The sequence below is a fragment of the Stegodyphus dumicola genome, chromosome 2, assembly GCF_044657685.1.
Source record: "Stegodyphus dumicola isolate Sdum_Otavi_A_Nest chromosome 2, ASM4465768v1".
NCBI classification, from domain to species: Eukaryota; Metazoa; Arthropoda; class Arachnida; order Araneae; family Eresidae; genus Stegodyphus; species Stegodyphus dumicola.
In genome coordinates, this window is record NC_140769.1 from 21784167 (window position 1) to 21806040 (window position 21874).

The following is a 21874-nucleotide window of genomic DNA, read 5'->3' on the forward strand; positions in this document are numbered from 1 at the left end:
CGTCGAAAATAATTCGTCGGGAATTTGAGCTCAATAGGATATTTGGTCCTAGTAAAGTATAAACTTATTTGAACAAAATGTGCGTGAAGCATAGTGACGATATAAACACAAAAGTATGGTCTATAAACAATTAAAACTTTCGTTAAGATAATTAATTCGATTGGCGATAAAATACAAAGCTACAACGGCAAATTTGGCGCAATTAAAGCATATGTTTGATGCTGAGTGTATTTTATTTCAAACTAAGTCAAGCGTCATGAAAAATCTTTCTATTGTTACAGTATGTTTGATGAGTATTCATGATAGCGCCCTGATAAAAGTGAAGTCTTGACAAAGAGTAGTTATAATAATAATTAATGTATTGCAATTCGATATGAATTTTAAAATTTATTTTTGCCAATAATAAGTCGGAAATGATGCATAATTGGAAAAATGCATATAAGAATATTGTCAGAAATCAAAGAGATTGATGATTTCTGAATATTTCTGTGCCTTTCTATATTTCTCTAGCTAAAATTAATGAAAGCATATCTCATTTGTTAATGCAATAAATAAAATAATTTGTTTTAAAGAAATGTGGTCGATGAACCTAATTAAGAAATCTGAAGAACAGACCAGTTTGATGTAAACCATTACTGAAATATCTAGTTGTATAGATAAAAGCTGTGTTTGTGTCTCATGCAAACTGCTATTTATTGAAGCTAGTACTCACCATATTAGTAAAGAATTGCTATAACTCTTTTCAGAAAGATAGCATTCTAGACTTGAACTGGTTTCCCAGAGGAGATCTAACAGCCAAGCTGAATGTAATACCACTTAAATTTAAAGGGAAGTGAGGAAGGGATATCAAAAGCATTTTTTCCCTACGGTTTACCAGAGGAGTTAATCCTTTAAGTTGCTTTCTCCAAGGAAAACCTTTCTCAAAGCGCTACCCCATATACATGCACGCCGATCAAAAGAAGATGTTCAGATAAAACAGTGGAAGACGGAGCAGAAAATCGACGTAAATCGGTGCTGACATTCTTGCTTTCTGGAAACGTTCCAGCTTTTCATCAGGAGACATGTTACTTAAGCTGGGATAGACATCTTTTTCTGCCAAGAACAGGATAAAAGCAGCCTCCGGTTCTTCTGAAAGTACGATTGTCTAACTGAATCTGATCCCATTGGACTTCTGTTGGAAATTGGAATATGGCCTTTTATGTATATCTTAGTTTAAAATACAGCAATAATAGTGATATATTCAGAAAGACTTGGAAATATATTTTTATCCGAAAAGTTGCCAGACAGTTTTATCCGTTAATCCTTCGCTTAAAGATTCTTGATTCTGGGACATGACATATTAAATTTTGCCTTTTTACGACAATATACCCATTAAATGAAATAAAAATAGAGCAAAAGGGGCAATCGGGCAAAGTATATCAATTCGGCTTGAAATACTCTTCGAAAAAATTTACTATCGTAATTCATTATTAAAATATCTGATGTGTATGTTCACCACATGACTTCCTTACGCAATATTAAATTACACGCATTTGTTTCTACATTTCAATTAAATTTATTTCCTCGAATTTCATTAGAGATATAGTTCTCATTCAATTAATTCAGTTCACACTTCGCGTCAAGGCAAAAATATATAAAAACCTCAAAATATTTTTATCGAAAATTAAAAAATATAGAAAAATATAAAACACCAAATACAGTTAAAACTATTAAAACATTTTTTACAATTAAAATTAGAGTTTCTATGCCAAAACAAGCAAATCGGCCAGCGAAAAAGAAAGCATATTTTTCGGTGCACAAAACTGAAAGTTTAGATTTGTTCGCACTCGACCAAAAAACACTGAATATGCAGAAGCTGACGTAATTCACTAATCTGCTAAGTTTCAAATGTGAACAAATATAGCAGCTGTGGTAAAAAAGTTAGGTTTAGCCGCACTTAAACAGCTTTTAAATTGTTGATAATTTTACAACTATCGCATGCAGATTAACTAGCGACATTAAAAACTTTAACCCGAAGAAAACAACAACATAATTTAATCATTTTTAGCAAAAAAAACCCACAATTTACCTAAATACAAGAATTAAAAAAAATCTGAGCTCACGGAGCCGAGTAATAGAATATATATATATATATATATACTGTGTCTGTTACTTACTCTGAATATACATTCAAGTTACTTAAAAACATCTTTCGAAATAGAATTTACTAAGTATGGATTCCCTCTTTTCAGATCATTCTACTACATTTCAATTAAATTTATTTCCTCGAATTTCATTAGAGATATAGTTCTCATTCAATTAATTCAGTTCACACTTCGCGTCAAGGCAAAAATATATAAAAACCTCAAAATATTTTTATCGAAAATTAAAAAATATAGAAAAATATAAAACACCAAATACAGTTAAAACTATTAAAACATTTTTTACAATTAAAATTATAGTTTCTATGCCAAAACAAGCAAATCGGCCAGCGAAAAAGAAAGCATATTTTTCGGTGCACAAAACTGAAAGTTTAATCTTAGGAGATAATATAATCAATATTATTTAGTATATATATATATTTGGCGCTGCCAATTGCAACCAAAAATAGAGGTACACAACTACACGTTATAGAAATTCTTTACGCAAAAGTTCAACTTTCTGAGGCTACTCGTTTTTGAGTTATGCCAAATACGTATAGACGTCACTAGAAAAATCTCTTCTGAATCCATTTAAGTGCCTTTTTGCAAACCGTTTCGGGAAAAAGAGTTCCGTTTATTCTGTTCAACCCCTTTATTCTGTGTTTACGTACAGATGTCACCCAAAAACATCGCTAAAGTTTATTCGATTGCAATAAAAATGGATATTTTCGTTGATCAAGTTCCGTTAAATCCTTGCATCAATGAAAAAAATCTTTTAAAGTTCTGAATTTTCTTGAGAAAACTTTTCATCTTCTTTTTAAAATATTTTGCATTTTTAATGTATTTTTATTATTCTAAGCATTTAAGGTTTTTATTAAAAGCTTATATATATATATGTTTAACTTTATCCAATTTTTATAATTTTGTTCTCTAATTTTTATTATTTAGTTCTTTTATATAATTTGTTCTCTTCATTTTTTACAACCGAAGTACCGTTATTTTATGCGTGTCATAATTTTTAAGAACATTTTTGAATTTTTATTTTATTTGAAAATTTGATTCTCTCTCAAAGTGTTCTAGCTCGAAACTTTTAAACTCCAGTTTAGAATCTTGAGCATGTATATAAAGGAGGATTCTAAAAATTACAAAATTACTAATTTTGATATATATATTTGTAATTGTTTATTTATTTTGCATGCTGTCATAAGAGAAAAGGGAAAACCAGCGCCTGAGTGGTAAAGTCGCTGAACACTGGTAGTTCGGTCCGAGGTTCGAATCCCGTGAACGGGCTGGCTGCATGGGCGTTTTCGTGGTTTTCTCTATGTGTAACGTGTATACGAGACAGTTTTACTTAGAAAATCCTCCACGAATGCATCCTTCCTTCTAGGCAGATAGCCCTCGAAGCTTTGCCATAATCACATACACACACAGACATAATAGAAAAGTGACATTTCCTTTCTGTTATCCTCAAGTTGTCCTCGCGCGATCGTTTATTAACTACTTTTGTATAAAACCAATTTCATCAATACAAAGACTGGCAGCTTGTTTTGAAATAATTATTTCAGTAGTTGCAGGTAGATAGAGAACAGTCACTAGGCAGTTAAAAATTCCGATCTTGCTGTTGAAACAATCCCAAGTTATCAATTGCTCTCATCATCATGAGGTAATTTACTTCTTAGACGATTTTACACGTGGTATCTTATCATCTGAAACGTAGCTTAAAATATACATGAAAAACTGATTTTTGCCTGACGGCCTTCCTTATGCTACATAAATATTAAGATACATTACCTAGATACTTATATACCCCACGACTTAACCTGTGACTTAACTAAATTAAAAATAACTACAAATTTATCTGAACCACAATTTCTGGTTTAATTTAAAATAACGTACAGCGCAATATGAGAAGAGTTCGCCTACTTGCGTATACATACGGAACTGCTGTCTCATCCAAGGCTCTGTAGTTAAACCTAAAAATTCCTCAGAACTTCGGTTCGACTAGCAGAGCATGAGCACTGTACGCAAAGAGATTGAACTTTGTGAAGCAGGAATTACTAGGATTTTGTATGAATTGAGTTTAGAAACGCAGTTTGGAAGATTGCTTTTCGTTTATATTCTGGTAATTGAGATTTGCAAGAAATATTTGAATTAAAGGAGTTACTTTGTTACAGGCCAAGAAGAAACAAGGCAATGAAAAATTTTAAAACTTACCTGTAAGGAAAACATTGTAATTCTTTCATGCGTGTTATGTGTACTGAAGGCGTATTTATCCACAGGAAAGTTTAAAAAAGGGAAATACCTATCACACGTTTACAGACTGAGTAAAATTTGCATATTTTCCAGAATTTTGCTTTATGAAATACAAATTTAGTACGATTGGGATTTTTTTACTTATTATAAACTACATTTCATTTAGTTACTTAAATGACAATAACAAAATTGTTTTAATTTTGGGCTCTAGCCAAAAATGAATTATTCCTTTATTTTAAAAAAGTATTCCTTTATTTAAAAAGGTATTTTCATATTGACTTAACGCTTACATTTGCGGAAGTAAATCATTCATTTAATCATAGTTAACTTTAAAATATTCCTGATTGTTCAATAAAAATGTTTTAAAAAAATTAGAACTTAAAAAATTTGTTTCTAATTTGAGCAATAGAAATCTGACGAGAGGAAAGGGTTAAGAAATCTCATTATAATGTAAACAACTATTTAAATCAAAATATTCATTAAAATACACTATTATTGTGAATATGGCAATTAGCATAAATTCCTGTTATGCTAAATTCCTGCATAAATTCCTGAAAAGATTTTACTTAGAATGCATTTACAAAGTACAAGGAATTATTTATAAAAGTACAGAATAGAAAGCGCTGAAGTTTAGTGAGGCATTTACAAAACAACCTTGGGTTAACCAAACAACAAAAAAAGGAACTCTAGCATCATTAACAAGAAGTAATCGAGGGCGAAAACATAAGAAACAGTAAATTAAGTAATTAAATATTTAAAGCTAAAACCAACGAAAAAAACTTTCAAGAAAAATTAACCCACGCTGAAAGGTGTTTAACGAAGTTTTAAAAGGAAGCAAAAAGAAATACTCCGTAAAAAAGTATTTCTTGATAGGTCTGAAAAAAACATGTCTAAAAAAATCTAATTTTTTTCAGCTAAAAGCACGTTGGCGAGAAAATGAGATCCAAAAATACTCCACTGCTCTTACTTTAAAATGAAGATTGAGTAATAGAGCAGGAAGGAAGAAATCCACAAGAGGTTATAAAAAAATTAAGTTTCCGTTTTTTAAAAACAGTAAGGAAGCTTTTTCAAAAATCCTTTGGGCATATATTTGCATTCTGAAAGCTAAGAGTAAGTATTTTGGTGAGAGAATGCTAAACCTAAGCGAAGAATTTTAAACGGATTGAGATACTAATATAAATACAGGGAAGTTTTATATTGCATTTTATAATATCTAGGTAGTATATAAAGAAATGAATATAAGAAAATGCTCATACTTTAGTTTATGCTATAGCGCGTTTTTAACAAATATTAATTTTTTCCTAGTAGGACAGATTCTTAGTACATGTATATACATGCTGTGTAATACAAACATATATACATATTGTGTATAAACATATATACATACTATGTAATCTCCTGAATGAGTAACTAAGGAGCATTTTCTTCACTCTAAAAAAATGGTTCTGTACAGATTAATGCATACGAATCTGGATATTTTAAATTTATTTACAGCAGTGCATTTTATGAGATATTTTACAGTAATTCTTTCTTTATTTTTAAGAGATCCTTTATTACACGTAAAAATGTATAACTTTCTTACAAAAAATCCTGCGTATGTAATAAAGAAAACTAACCATGCAGAATTTTAGGTGAAATAGTTTGCAATTTAAAGGACATATTAAAAGGAATTATCTTTACTTGTTACATCCTGCAGCTTTAATAATAATTTTTATGCATTTTTACTTCCTTGTAAGAAGTAAAGGAAATACTGTGATCGCGAAAAATTTCGGGTATCATATTTCAGCGAAAATATCCGTTTAGACCGATTTCAAATCCATTTTATTTTTTTTCCTCAGTAACAGTTGTACATACAGACAGAATAAAGGATTCTTTTTCCAAAGCGGATCGTAAAATGGATTTAATATGGATTCAGAAGAGTTTTTTTCGTGACGTCTGTACGTATTCACTCATACGTGCTTCGTCAGACCTAGTGTCGGCACTACATGGCCCCCTCAGAACAGATCAAAGGGTTTAACCCCCTTCTCCGCACCTTTAAGACACTGACACTAATCGACGACTTACAGCGACCCTGGTCGTCTAAATGCTACCTGCCAGTCGCTCGGGCTGCCCGTCGCAGTAGAACATTACACAGCGAAGGCGGGGCGCTACTCCCGGGCTACTAGAGCTGCACTGCCCTAGGACACGCCAGACCATCGGCCTGACCAATAAGATAACCGTTCCGGGGCCTCCAGAACCATCAAGCTTCATAAATTTTATACTCCCGTGGCCGAGACTGCCTGGGTACAGATCCTAGCCAGTAACTTCGCAGAGTTCTATACGTCGACCCCCGGGATTGGACATATCATTCCCCGGGGGGGGGACGTCGAGCCTCGGGGGTTCTGTACGTATGTACGTTTATATCTCGCATAACTCAAATCATTAACTGTAGAATATTGACATTTTTTTACAGGAGTGCTATGACATGTAGTTGTGCAGCTCCTTTTTTTGTTGCAATCGGCTGCACCAAACATATATATGTAAAATATAAAAAATACGATAGCTTTGCTCTTCGCGAACACGCAACCTTTAATTAACTTTCTGCAATTCAATCTTCCCCCTAGACCAGTACCTTCTAGAATTTGCTAGCCTATTACGTAAGCGCTACTATAAATAACGAATGCGCGCCATTTTGCGTCAGAAGCTCGCCTCTCCTCCTGTCCTATACATCTCGCTGCTGCTTGATCTTCTTTCCTTTGTTAGAAATAATAATAACGCATAAAGTTTAACTTTAGTCGTACTTGGTTTAAACTACTATTGAATATGTGATTTAGAGAATTTCATATGAAGTAAAGCATTATCTATGGAAAAAATTGAATTAAAGCTATGGAATAAAGATGTACCATTCAAAGCTAAATCAACTTGCCTCTTCATTTGGATTAGCCTTACTACTCTGCAAAAACCATGCCTGAACTTTGATGCCGAAATATCACATGTATATATCAAACCACTATCCATGCGTTACCGGGTGGGTGAGTTCAGCATTTTAATTCTTATACGTTGTTAAATTGTGCATTTTTTGCTTTAAAAGTGGTTGAATTATGCTGTTCTTACGCTTCGGTTAACGCGTATACAACTTTAGTTAATCTGCATGCAATAGTTATAGCATTATGAGCAACTGAAATGTTTAAGTAGCGCTAGGCCTAACGAGGCCTCCATTCGTTTGCCTTTGGAACTCTTAGTTGAGTAAGGAATTAAGTCAGTTGCGCACCAACTTTAGGATCTTTTTGCACTGTTGGGCCAAAAGTTAACTTTAACTTTTGTAAACCGATAGTTCTGTCTTACTGTCGGTCGAATTTTTCTTTTTGGCGTAGAAACTCTAATTTTAACTATAAAAATTGGTTTATAACTGTTTCTGCATTTGATGTTATGTTTTTCTGTATTTGACAATTTCAACAAAGATGTTTTAAGCTTTTATTTATTTCTGCCTTGCCGCTAAGCGTGAACTGAATGGATCGAATGAGAAATATATCTGTAACGAAATTAGAATAAATAAGTTTAAATGAAGTGTTGCGAAAAAGGTGTATAATTTAATAGGTCGTACAAGGGAGTTCCGCGGTATTCATATTAGATATTTTAAATGTATTACGCAATTTCTCATATTAGTTTATATTTAGGAATTTAGGCAAATTGTTTTTGGTACTGTTCGGTTTCGAGGGCCGTAAAAAAATTGCAGCGAAAATGTATGCGCAAAAGCGCCAAATCTAGTAAACGCGCCCATTTAACAGCGCGCCAAATCTAGCGTACGCGCTGATTTCAGATTGCGTAAGTTTATATAGTTCTATATTTCTTAAGACGCCATTGAAATACTAGTTTAATTTTTAAATCCTTTTTTTTATTTTAAATCCTTTTTTGATATTCTATGGATTTAACAATTTGGGAATTGCCCTGACGAAAAGTCGGCAATAGAATTTTGGGTAAAGTGCAAAATCACCCACTGCTTGACGCGTTTTTAAGAATTGCACATACTCGGTATTCATGTGCACATCGACCTATTTTCACTTGAAAAAAAATCCTAGAATTTCACAAAAATGGCACTGCGCCCACCCTTGACTTTATCTATGTACACATCGACCTATTTTCACTTAAAAAGTAAAAGAAAATTAACAAAAATCCAATTGTTTTTACCCTTCTAAAAAGCGGCATACAAATAAGTGAGCGATTCTGCACTTTACCGAGAATATTTTCAAAGAAAAGGCATCATTCAGTATAGAAAATTACGTTCGAACAACCAACGAGATGAAATTATGCTTTAGCGATGAGTCGGTAGCGAAATAGCGATGAAGGCATCCATTCAGTTATGTTTAGCAATTTTTATGTAAATTATAATAATGATCTGAAATAGTTATTTACTATTATACTTCCATTCAGTCATGTTTAGCCTTTTTCATATAAAATTAACCTTTATATGAAATTAACCTTTCATCTAAATTAAAACATCAATCTTAAATAGTTATTTACTATTATACTTCCTTTCTTGCCGCAATTATTAGGGTTGCCGCAATTATTTTTGGCAGCATTGGCATCAACAATAGTTTGGCGATTTTTTACGGCCCTCGAAACCGAATAGTACCTTGTTTTTAAATATCAAGCCTTACACAATGGTTTTCATACATTCGTTTTTGTGGAAACAATTTTTTTAGCATTTGCATCACGTTTCGTACATTTTAGATCTTTTGTTTTTGCCCATCCACATACTTTTGCGTCTATTTGATTATGGTGTACTGATTTGTTAATTATCCTCATGATATATTTATTACATTCAAACTTTCGATTGCAGCAAGTTTCGGACTGCTTGCATTTGTTATCATCATTACTTTATTTTAATACTTAATTAGTTACGTACACTTATTTTCGCTAGGTTTAGATATAACGAAACAAATTTCTTGATGATAAGATAACAAACATAATCCTAGGTTCAGCAAAAGCTGCAGTATAAATTACAGATAAATTATAAATGTAGGATAAAGCATAAAAATTAAAATTTAGTGTTTTTATGGATCACTAGAGGATCGGTTTTAATTTAATGCATAATTTAGGAAAGGAAAATATGCGTAGGAGGGAAATATTATCTCCTCCCCGAAAAAAAAAAAGAATAATTGATGGTATTAAAGTTAAATTAAAGCGAAAAATGAATTACACAGTTAAGTAAAAGAAGAAAACAATAAAACGAGGAAATAGTTGTAATAGACTAAATATTTATATTTCTTAATTACACACGAACACTTTAGTTCATCATTTACGCGAACTGAAGTGGAGCTGAGCAATTGCATATTACACATGGGAATAATTCTGGGCCAATAATGTAGAAATAAATAAAATTGTAACACATACTATTGCAATGTATTTATATGTCTAAAATTATACTTAAACTTACTAGAAATTCTGCCATGCTACCAAATGCTTGTTTAATGAAACTTAGATCGATTTGAAAAAAACTTCTTTTTTTGCTATATGCAGTATATTGTAGTAAAATAAATCCTGTTAGAAACTGTATAGTAATTCGATAAAATGTTATCAGGAAAGCATTAGTACACTTACTCTTACAATTTATTTTTATTGTCACCTTTAAGCAGCCATATATTTTAAATGAAACCTATAATGAAATATATGCAGAAACATGTAATGAGAAAATATGTAATGAAACTTATCAGTACTATAGTTTAAAAACACGAGCATTTGAAAAGTAGTGCCGTTAATAAAAGACACTTTCGACCACTTTGCATGAAGTCGCATTTGTGCAAAGGCATTTAAACAACAACAAACAAAAAGTTAAGATTTTCTTTGATCAGAAACAGATTTCTACCATATTGAAGCCATCGTATTAGCCAGATTTCTTATCTAACGATTTCGCTGATCTCTCTTGACAAACTAGTTCTATGGGGTATATTATTTCAGACAATTCAAACTATCCATAAAGAATCGACAGTTTGTCAATGATATATACCAAAAGAAGTGTTATACTAATATCCGAGAATGTTAGGAGCCCTTGAAGAGTTGTGTATGCTGATAGATGCTATTTCGAATATGACAAGTAATAATTTTTTGCTTTAGAAAATAGAACTAACTGTCTCATAAGCATTTTTGCGAACACCTTGGATACCGAAGAATTTAATTTGTAGATATGATATATAGCTTTCGTAACAGAAAAGCTATATTCTTTCACGGATATATGTACTTGAAAATTATTATGATGTATGTACTTGATAATTATGAATAATGATTAATTGAGAAAATAATATATCTTTAGTAACTGTAATGTAAATTCTTCACAAAAAAAAAGAGGACAGTTTAATATCTCCCGGTTTACTGAGCCGATTGAAGCAAGTAACATGCGTGTTTTATGTCTCGAAAGCGCGATTTAGGATTTACATTAGATTTATAAGACTAAATATAGCATTGTTCTAACGTAATTGTTTCATAAGAATAAATAGTAAAGTTAAATTAAATTAAATTTAAATAATTCTATTGCTCCATTACTGCAAGGAAGGAAATTTTAATTAATCAAACATTCTCTATTCGTATAAAGCAAATTTAAAATTTTTAAAATTTAAATTTTAAATTATGAAATTTTAATTGCATACGAATAAATGTTGTTCTATACGAATAGAGAACGTTTGTTTAATTCAAATTGCTTTAACGTAGGTGTTTTAATATAAAACTGAACATTTCTGAAATGGCATACCAATTTTTTTCACATTTTAGTTCTACAATTTAAGTTGTGCCAAAATGCCGACTTTTGTAAAAGTCGAATAAGCAGATTTAAAAAAAATTAGTTCTCAAAATTTTACCTGATAAATGTTAATAAATAAATGTTAATTTATCGGGTAAAATTTTGAGAACTTTTTCGAAATGAACTTAAATTAAAAATTCGCAGATATTTTCTGATTTATATTTTAAATTTGTATTTCAGTAATTTTTATAAATTTTTCAAAAAATTATTTGTATTATAAAATTCTTACAATTACCTTTAAACCTTTAAGTACATGTACTTCTAGGCATATCTTGAAAAGAAAATAGAGAATATTTTGTTAAAAAGTTTCCGTCGTTTTGAAATTTGGCATATTTGTTATAAGTTATAATAACGCCAAATATAGTTTAGGCACACTTGTTAAAATTATTTCAAAAAATGAACAATGCACTGTTTTCCTATTGTGCATAATGAAAATAAAAGTAGTATAGGTTACCATAAATTAATAATTTCCCCAAGTAAATTACTCTTGGCGTAGACTGAAAAATGTGCACAAAGACAAATTTGTTAATTTCTCGGTAACTTTCTGACCAAATTTTACAGAATTTAAACTTTGGGCATACTTTTAATCGTAGAATCGAAATATGGGAAAAATCATTATGTCTTTTTAGAAAATGTTCAATTTTGTGTCAAAATACCCATATTAAAACAATGCTTTATATAAATATAATATACGAGTATATCCTAGGTTGTTCTTTCGAGACATGAAAAATACAAATTAAATTTCGTCAATCTGCTCAGTAGAACGAGAGACATAGAACTGTCCCGTTTGTTTTGTGCAGATTGTACTTGATAGTCATAACTGATGATTAATTAAGATAATTATATACCTTTAGCAGACTGTGATATACACACCTACAAAATCACAGTGTTCAATAACAATGCAGAGCAAACCATGCATCATAACTAACGAATATTTTTAAAAAATGTGAATTCAGTCTTTAATTTTGTCGTTATATTATTTCGTAGCAAGTGTGAGTTTATTTCACATCCGCTGTAATTATGTATGTAAACGTGCAGAAATAAATGCATACTTGGCGTATAAAATTGCATTATCTGTAGACTGAAGAGTAAATTATTGTGTGTTTAAAGTATGTTAAGACATTTTCTTACCCAAAATTTTCATTAAAACTTCATCGGATATAATTATCTGTATTCGTCATATACTGATATGTATTTACATGTGTGTCTGTTCAAATCTATACGTACATTCAGGATAATAATACAATTAATGAAGCGATAATGTAAAGTAGATAGAAGAAGAATGTATAAATAAATGCAGTAGAAATTATGCGTCAAAGCAATGCCTTTTGATAGGATCTAATTACTGCTTATTATAATGTACTGTATAAATTATAGTAAATTATTTGCATATTCTTTAAAACGAAACGATGATGTTCTTTATTAGACGTGACAACCACTATATCATGAAAAATTCGAGATTTCTCTTTAATATTATAATCCACTTAGTTTCAGATGAGTTATTAATTAATGTCATAATCATATTCTTATTCTTAATTGCAATTTGAGCGAATATTTGCAGCCGACTGAGATTTCACTATTTTTTTGGTTTCTTGGCAAAGATCTGATAAATGCTTATTCCAAATAATGGCTCGTTAAAATGATTTCGTAGCCAAGCTTAAGTCAGGAATCTTTAATCTAAAACCTTTTCAGTTTTTTCTTTTAACGATTGCCTGTAATTTAGTACCTCCTTTTCTTAGTTGTTTTAAGAAAACTAGAAAGTGAAACATTTAGAATGATTGTTGGCGTATTCTAAAAGCAAAGTCTGTTTTCCTTTTAATAAGCATAGATTTAATTAAATTAAATAACCAATGGAAAGGAAATATTTTACTTAATTTGCCAAATGATACAAGGAATTTACACCTACTAGCTAGCATACTAGTATAAGTTTCCTCTTCGAGAAGGCACGCTGTTTTTTAATCAAAATGCTCTTCTCCAATTAATAAAGAAGAATAAATTATTGCACAATGGATATAAAAGCAAGCTAGTTGCAGACTTGTTTAAAGGATTAAAGTTGATTAAAAGTTGTTTCTTTTTAAGGCTTAGTTACTTAAGGCGATATCTACGAACCCATAATACGCAGAAGTATTTTAAGCTTTTCAGGAATTTATTTATCGGTAAATCTGTCATAGGTTGAGGAATATCTCCATAACTATTATTCACGTTTTCCCTCTGAACAGTTTCACAGGTTAAAAGTTAAGGGTTTAAAAACTCTAAGTTACATTTTATGGGTGTGGAGTTTTACAATTTGTACATATTCTGATGGTAAAATCATTATATTTATAAAAAATATTGCAAACATTAAATGTACGTGCCTTTTTCTAACCACTTGAAACTTACGTCGTAGCTAAATGATTAAATTAAAAAAAAGTCCAGAAAATTCCTGTTATATGGGTTTACCATTTTTTTTAAAATCTTAGGATTACTTTTAAAATATACGTTATGCTCATCCGTTAAATGTTTCAAGTTCTTGATAAATAAATTCATAATTCAGTTCACAATGAAGAGGAAGCAAAAAGTATTTCAGAAGCATCTAATTATACAGTAGAATCCAGTCTTCTTTAGAAAGTTCTATGTATTTGAAATTCATGATTTTGAAAAAGTGCTGAAGACTAGAAAAAATATATTTCGTAAAAGAAGTTTCTAGATTAAGTACTTCAGAATAAAAGGGCAAAAAAATAAAAATAAAAAATAAAAAAAAAGCCTCTTTTCAGGATTTGAAGCTGAAAATTGCTATATTTTCCATTTTATTAATTAAAATCCATTTAGAACTGCTTCCATGAGGTTGGAATTTTCTTTCCCAGCAATTAATGTCATTGAGCATTTTTCTAATCAACCCCTGAAACGATTCATTTCTTTATCACGCAAAAAAGTTCTTTAAGATCACTTTTTTTATTTTCCTTTTGTTTGTGAAAATAAGATGACGTATGCACCTGGCATTTTTTACAAATGCAATGAAAAAAGATTGGAGGAATACATTTAAAACATAAATTTTTTTGATTGCATTTCGAATTTCCGGTATTGCTTTACGAGTCATTAAAATGTTTGCTAGACAGCTAAGCATACATAATTCTTAAAGCGGCTGAAAGGTATTTAAAAATTATTAACATAAACCTACAAAGTTTTCCAGTTCCTCACATTTAATATTATAAACATTAAATTATTAGGTATTAACATTACACATTTAAAAGGACATTTTAGTACCCATAGAAGATGAACATAGATAATTAGTACAAACGTGCTGAGCTACGTTTATAATTTTCATGTGGTGAATGTGCCAAGTTTGCAGCGATAAAAATTAATAGTGTACATGATGATTACACTATTAGTGTAAGGACTGCCCAGAAATGGTTTAAAATATTTTAAGTTGGAAAAAGCAGCATTGATGATGAATCCCGTTCTGGACGTTTTGAACTATTAGAACCAAATCAAACGATTAATTCAGAAGTTTATAGTGAACAACGTTGCCGTCTAAACTCAGAACTGATCAAAAAACGCCCACGATGGGTGAATATCAAGAAAGTGTTGTTTCATCATGGCAACGCTAGACCGCATACGGCTCGAACAACACTGCAAAAAATTAGTGAATTTAATTGGGAGCTTTTGCTACATCCTTCTTACTCCCCAGATATTGCTCCAAGTGATTTTCACTTATTTCTTGTCTTACAAAATTTTTTACTGGGAAAAAAATTAAATTCTAAACAGGATGTACACAAGGAACTTTCAAGTTCTTGTGCATCAAAACCAGAGTCTTTTTACAGCAATGACATAAAAAAAGCTGCCTGTAAGGTGGCGAGATATTGTAGAGAATGGAGGAAAATATATAATTGATTAAAATGTTAAATTGTGTTTTTTTATATTATTTAAAAATTTACCAAAAAAAAAAAAAAAAAACTCACGAATTTATGGACTGACCCAATATAAATATAACATTGATTTCTACTAAAACTTCGTTTATTCAAGCATATTAATTACAACGATTTTTCTTTCTATACCCGTAATACAGCACTAAAAAACAATATATGCTAGTATAATTCAAATACTTATACTATACTGTTTCTTAAAAAAATAATATGGAAAGCTTCCTTCACCAATTAGTGTATAAGCAAAAAATGGATGCGAAAGTCATACCATGCTGCAGAATTATTGTTTTTTTTTTTTTTTTTTTTTTATTGCACTTATGTTCACAATTCCCGAGGTTACATATTTTACTAATGGCAATGAGTCTAAAAAGACAGTAACATAAGTTTCTTATTCTGAAAAATACGAATGTGGAATGTGGTGATTGCAGTTATACAAGAAAATAGAAAAATAGGCACGTGCAGAAATATAGAAAAATAGAAATAGGCATTAAATGAAAATAGAAAAATAGGCATTAAAGGAAAAATATTGTTACGAAATGTACAGGTTCGGTAAGATGGCTTCCCCGCAAAGAAGTTTTAGGGTTGCCATAAAATGACTGTGGACCAGCAGGGTTTATATAGCTTTCGACTTGCGTTCGTCAGCATTCTGGGCTAAACCGGTAAGAATTCGTTCCAGAAGGTTCTCCATCCGTCCATGACATATCGCCAATTTTGTCGCCAAATGGGCGATTTTTAGCCAAATGTAGCAACCCTCTCTTATCTTGCCATTTATGGCAACCCTAAAACTGTTTTGCGGGGAAGCCATCTTACCGCGCCTGTACATTTCGTAACAATATTTTATGTGGACACTGCATGACTTCCTTGTATGGTCTATTAAATTATACACATTTTTTGCTGCACTTTATTTAAGCTTACTTCCCCGAACTTCATCAGAAGTATATTTCTAATTCAATCAATTCAGCTCTTTCTTCGTGGCAAGGCAAAAATACATAAAAACTCAACTTTCATTAAAAATTATAAAATCCAGAAAAACTAAATACGGTTTCATTAAAAAGTCAAATACGGTTAAAAACAGTTAACATTTTTTTTAAAATAAAATTAGAGTTTGTATGCAAAAACAAAAGATTTTGACAACTGGCAGGAAGTCAAAAGTTTCGGTTCACAAAATTGAAAGTTAATTTTCGGTCCAACTCGGCAAAAAGACACTGAATCTGGTGCACTAACTGACAATTAACTTTTCAACTAAGTTTTTCAAATATAAACAAACTGATGCCTTGTTAGGCTTAGCACCACATAAAATTAAAAATTTTTGATGATTCCACAACTGTATCATGCAGATTAACTAAAGGCATACGAATCTTAAAGCGTAACATAAGAACGAAAGCGAAACATAAGAACTAAAGGCATACGAATAATTCAATCACTTTTAAAGCAAAAAGTGCATAATGTACCGACATATAGGAATTTAAAAAAAAAGGAGCTCATCTTGCCGAGGAAGAGAGTGGTAATATACATATATTTGGTACTGCCGATTGCAACGACAAAGGGAGGTTAGCAGTTCCATACGCAAAATTTCAACATTTTAAGGCTAATAGTTTTTGAGTTATGCGAAATACATATTTACGTACGTAGGGGTGTCACGAAAAAATCTTTTTCGAATCTATTTTCAATCCATTTTTTAATCCGTTTTGGAAAAAAGAGTCTTTTATTCTGTCCACATGTACAGCTGTCACGCGAAAGCATCATTCAGATGGATTCGAGAGCAATTGAAATAGATATGTTTTTTAAATATGGCACCCGAAAATTTCCTCAGTATAAGAAAAAACTGGTATTTATCTTTAAACTCGGAAATCGTCCGCTTACTCTCTTACGATAATGAGCAAAATTCAGTAGCATAAGTTGTAATCTTTCGCAAAAAATATGCGAATTTGAAAAGTGGCGCTTGCTTTAGCTACCATTCAGTTGAATAAATCTACGTAGAAAAGTGTCTTACTGGAAGTTATACCAACGGATATTTCTTTTTAGTAGTACCAAATACTGAAATGATGACCAGCACGTGATTTGAATGCTCAAGATTTTAAGCTTTGTTGCCGTATGACCTCATTAATTCTTTAATTTTAGAGAGCTGTTTGAATTGTAAACGTTGATATTTACAGCTAGATCGTTACCATCAGCGAAAGTTGATGTCAATTGCTGGTCTGATAGTGTGACGATAGATGTGAGTCCTTTGGGATCATGGCATGATCCTCGAATGATAAAGCAAGAAGTTTCCTTCGACTCAAGTGCGAAAGTGTTTATGTATTTCAAGAAGAGTGATGTCGGTGCAGTGTATTAAAATAAAGCATTTAAAAAGAGGATATTTTCAGAAGTTAAAAGAGTTCACTAACTTCTTGAATGTGAAAAAAATATCATCATAAAATTTTATAAAATATTCCTTTGTGTAATTCCTTTTTCTTCCTTCAAAGAGCTGGAAAGTTTGAAGTTCAATTAGAAAAACGGTACTATTCCTTTTTAGGGACCGTAAAAAATTGCAGCGAAAATATATGCGCAAAAGCGCCAAATCTAGCAAACGTGCTCATTTAACCGCGCGCCAAATCTAGCGAATGCGCCGAAGTGCATAAGTTTAGATAGTTGCATATTTATAAGTTGCCATTGAAATACTAGTTTAATTTTTTAATTCTTTCCTAATAATGCTATCATATGTACTAATGCCTGGACGGTTGGGTGAGCGTTGTGCGGAGGGCGCTTTTGGTCAGTTTGACTGCCCTCTGGATGGTCCGAGCGTCGGGCCTCGGCTTTTGGTGCTGGGCGCAAATGTGGCTCCTACACATTGGCTCTAGACAGTGGTAGGCACGGTGCAATACCGATTAACCATTATGGTAAAGGAACAGTGCCCGTGCCCCCCCCGTTACCTATACCTATACCTATGGATTTAACAATTTAGGAATTGCCCAATGACAAAAAGCCTGCAATAGAATTTTTTCAAACAGGCATCATTCATAATAGAAAAATGTTCCAACAACCACGGGATGAAATTATGCTTTAGTGGTAATTCAGTAGCGAAATGGCGGTGCAGGAAAAAAATGTGTAATGGGAAGAAAGGATTAAGAAGTCAAAATTGGTTCGAAGGATCGAAAATCGCCTTCCTTCGTTAGGTTCATCTATTTTTGGTGTTCGGAGATGACATCTATTGAATTTTGTGAACTCCATCTGAATATGAAGCACACTACAATTGTAGACTGAAACAGTTATATACGTGAAGTGTGTACCGAAGCTTTATTTACTCGGCCTAACTTGAAAATCGGCAGATGGGGCAAAATTATTGAAGTAGACGAAAGCCTTTCCAGTAGAAGAAAGAATAACGCTGGACGTGTTCTTCCGCCACGATGTGGTTTTGGCGGATTATCCACAGAATCCAATGAATGTTCCTTCTTAATCGCTGTTCCAGAACGGTCCGCGAAAACTTTATTGAACGTCATAAAAAAATATCGCAGAAGGAAGCATTATTTATACTGACTGCTGGAAATCTAAAAGTCGGATGAACTGCAAAATGCCGGTTTTGAACATTTTACCGTCAATCACAACTACAATTTTGTGGACCCTGAAAGTGAGTGTCATAGACAAACAGTAGCGCGGCTGTGGGGCAGTGCTAAATGGCGTAATAAAAGTCGTACTGCTCGACAGCATTTTTATTATTATTTGTCCGAGTTTATGTACAGACGCTGGCACAAAAAGAAAATGAAATATTATCTGCTATGTTGCAAGGCATAAAAAAATTATATCTCTCATTTAATTTCAGTTATGTTTAGCCGTTTGTTTATAAATTATAACAAAAAAATGTATTCACAGGAAATTAACCTTTCATCTAAACTAAAACAATAATCTTATATATTTATTTACTATTATGTTATTCTTTTCTTACGTAAGGGTTACCGTAATTATTTTTGGCAGCATTGGCATCAACAGTAGTTTGGCGATTTTTTACGACCCTTATAACGGAATAGTACCAGAAAAACTTAATAGCGTATTTCGTCTAATGCATATAATTTGATTTAAATTTCACAATCAAATTTCAATTAGGAAAGCATAGTAGTACACAATTAGAAAACAATTAGAGTTCAGTTAGAAAAGCTTTATAGCGTATTTTCTCTAATGCAAATAATTCGACTTAAATTTCACAGTAACTAAGTAATATTGCATTTTTAATAATGATTTATTACGCTACGATACACTTAAGTATTTACTTTTTATACGACTAAAAATTTAAGAATTTATATTAGTACTAAAAAGAAATATTTGCAAGAATTTTTGAGAATTGATTTTATTGCTTGAAATAAAGCAGGAAACTTTGAAAGGTTTTTAAATTGTAATTTGTTTAAATGTTTGAGTTAATTTATGCATATATCTTCTTTTAGTTGCAAAGTTGTTCCATATTATAACGGAACAGTTGATGTATATTAATCATTGGCTCTAAAAGTAAAGTGCTGCATAGATTTATGTGGATTATTAAAACGAAATATATTTTAAATTGAAATATTTGCATGAAACTTAAGAAATTTGTTAAATAAATGAAATTTATATATTTATCATATTTTAATTATTCTTTCATAGCCTAGATTTTGCGAATTTTTCTAATTATGTTATCGATTTTTTTCAAAGAATTTTAGAACTTTAAATCAAGGATCAGGTCTTAAAAACATTAAATAATGTAGTTCTGGGAACATATATCATTATTAGAGCAGTAATCTTATCTCCAAGATAAATTATTGCTTATAGTTGGCGAATATCGAATTTTCTTGGAAATACTAAATGAATACACAGATTTTGTTTCTCATGGTAAGAGTATTGTTTTTTAGGAAACATAGCGTTTGATTAACATTTTATCTACAAAGTGACTTGAAAAAGCAAACTTGATGATTACCGCTTTGCATTTTCTTTTCAAATGATTCAAATTCGTAAAGATTAGAATCGAAGAGTTTGAAAAATATCGACACTCAATAACTTTGGCGTACATCTATATGTATCGTAACCATCAAGTGTATATCCTAAAAATATTAGTATGAATAAACTTGCTAGTGTGTCTCATCAACATTTGCTTTATAGAGAATAACGCTTTCCGCCACAGAATCAAGAGCAGCCATAGACAGTTATCTAGATAAAAGTCAAGACAGGAGAGAAACACGCCTAAATGAAGCATAAAATTAAGGCAGAACAACTACCTTGCGTTTGGTTCGATTTTAGTCAAGTCTCTAACGATTTCGAAGGAAATCAAGTGCAAATCTCTTTTCATCAGGAGCAAAGAAATTTGACACGAAGGGAAAGCAACGGTTGTATTTACACCCCAAAAGCCCAAAACTGATAAAGGAAGGCCCATACTGCTCAATCCGTTAAGATCCTTCAACTTCTGATAACACGAAAATTAAACCAGCTGCTAAATCTTCTCATATACTCTCAATTCACTTTAAAAAGATCACTCATTCCAACTAGTGTTAACAATATGCTAGGGGTTTCATGCTCTGTCTAAAATCCACAAAATTGGAATTACTTTTCAATCTATAGTTTCGTACTTAGAAACAGCATTGTATCCTTTGACAAAATATTTAGTTTCCATATATTCTCCTTTACTTTCTAACACTATTACCACTGTAAAAAATTCTTTCGAAGTCGTCAAAAAAAAACTTAAATATATTTCTCTCCTGCGACCCATTATGATTTTTTATATGTTAAATCACTGTTTGGCAATGTTCCAGTCTAAGGAACACAAAAATGTCCTGAAAGTAGTCTTCGAGAATTCCATTTCCTATATACTAAAATTGAAGGCTTAATTTCTATCACTAACGACTATTTGAGACAAACCCAGTTTTTTTCTCAGATTGTATATTATCGGCAAACTGAGGCATTAGGTATGGCTAAGCATCTCAGCCCTGGATTTTCTGACATTTACATGCACTAGCTTGATGTCAAATTATTTCAAAAACTATCTTTTCGTCTTTGGATTCACTACGTATATGAAATTTTCTCGCATTTTGTGTGGTAAATAAAGAAGAGTTGTTCCAGATTTTATTTGTCATAAATCCGATTGATTTCAGCCATCCAGTTCACTTTTGAAACTGAATCTAACAATACCCTTCACTTCCTTGATATTCTTATAATCCGCAATGAATTTAATTTCATAATTGCTGTTTACCGTAAACCCTTTTCTCTCTTTTTTTTTCCTCCCCGTGCTAAGTCACGTCACCCGGCTAAGCAAAAAAATGGCTTATTTTTTATGCATTTCGCATTTTCAGAATTTCTTTCTCAGAACCTTTCCTTGCTAATCAACTTAATTTAGTATTTGAGATCAGTTGTCATTGACCGAGGAGTTTGCTCCGTGGTCATTGAAGAATCCTTTAAAAGTTTTCGTCTTGCCATCAAAAATGCATTTCGCTTCTCGAAAAAATATTAATAACATTGTCAAGCGTCCATTCCACCTTTCCGTCAGTTACGAAATTGCACGAATTCATCAGAAATTCAAACTAGATTTTGCCTATCAATAAAATACATGTTTCGATTCTTAAGAATTCAGTTGAGTTATATTCTTGGAAAATTTATAGCGTAACTTGTCGGTAAGGTTTGAGATTTATCGGTCAAGCTAAAAAAGCGTTAAAAAGTATAAGAGCATCAAGGAACATGAAATTTATGTCCGAAAACGAGAACTAACAAAACTACTATAGCTAATCTCAGTTGTGAATTTATTCATAACTTTGAATTTGGGTCTGCAAAAATTTTCCAAAATGCTTCTTCCGTTGGTTAATTGGATTTTAAAACTTTCTACCATCGCAAAGATA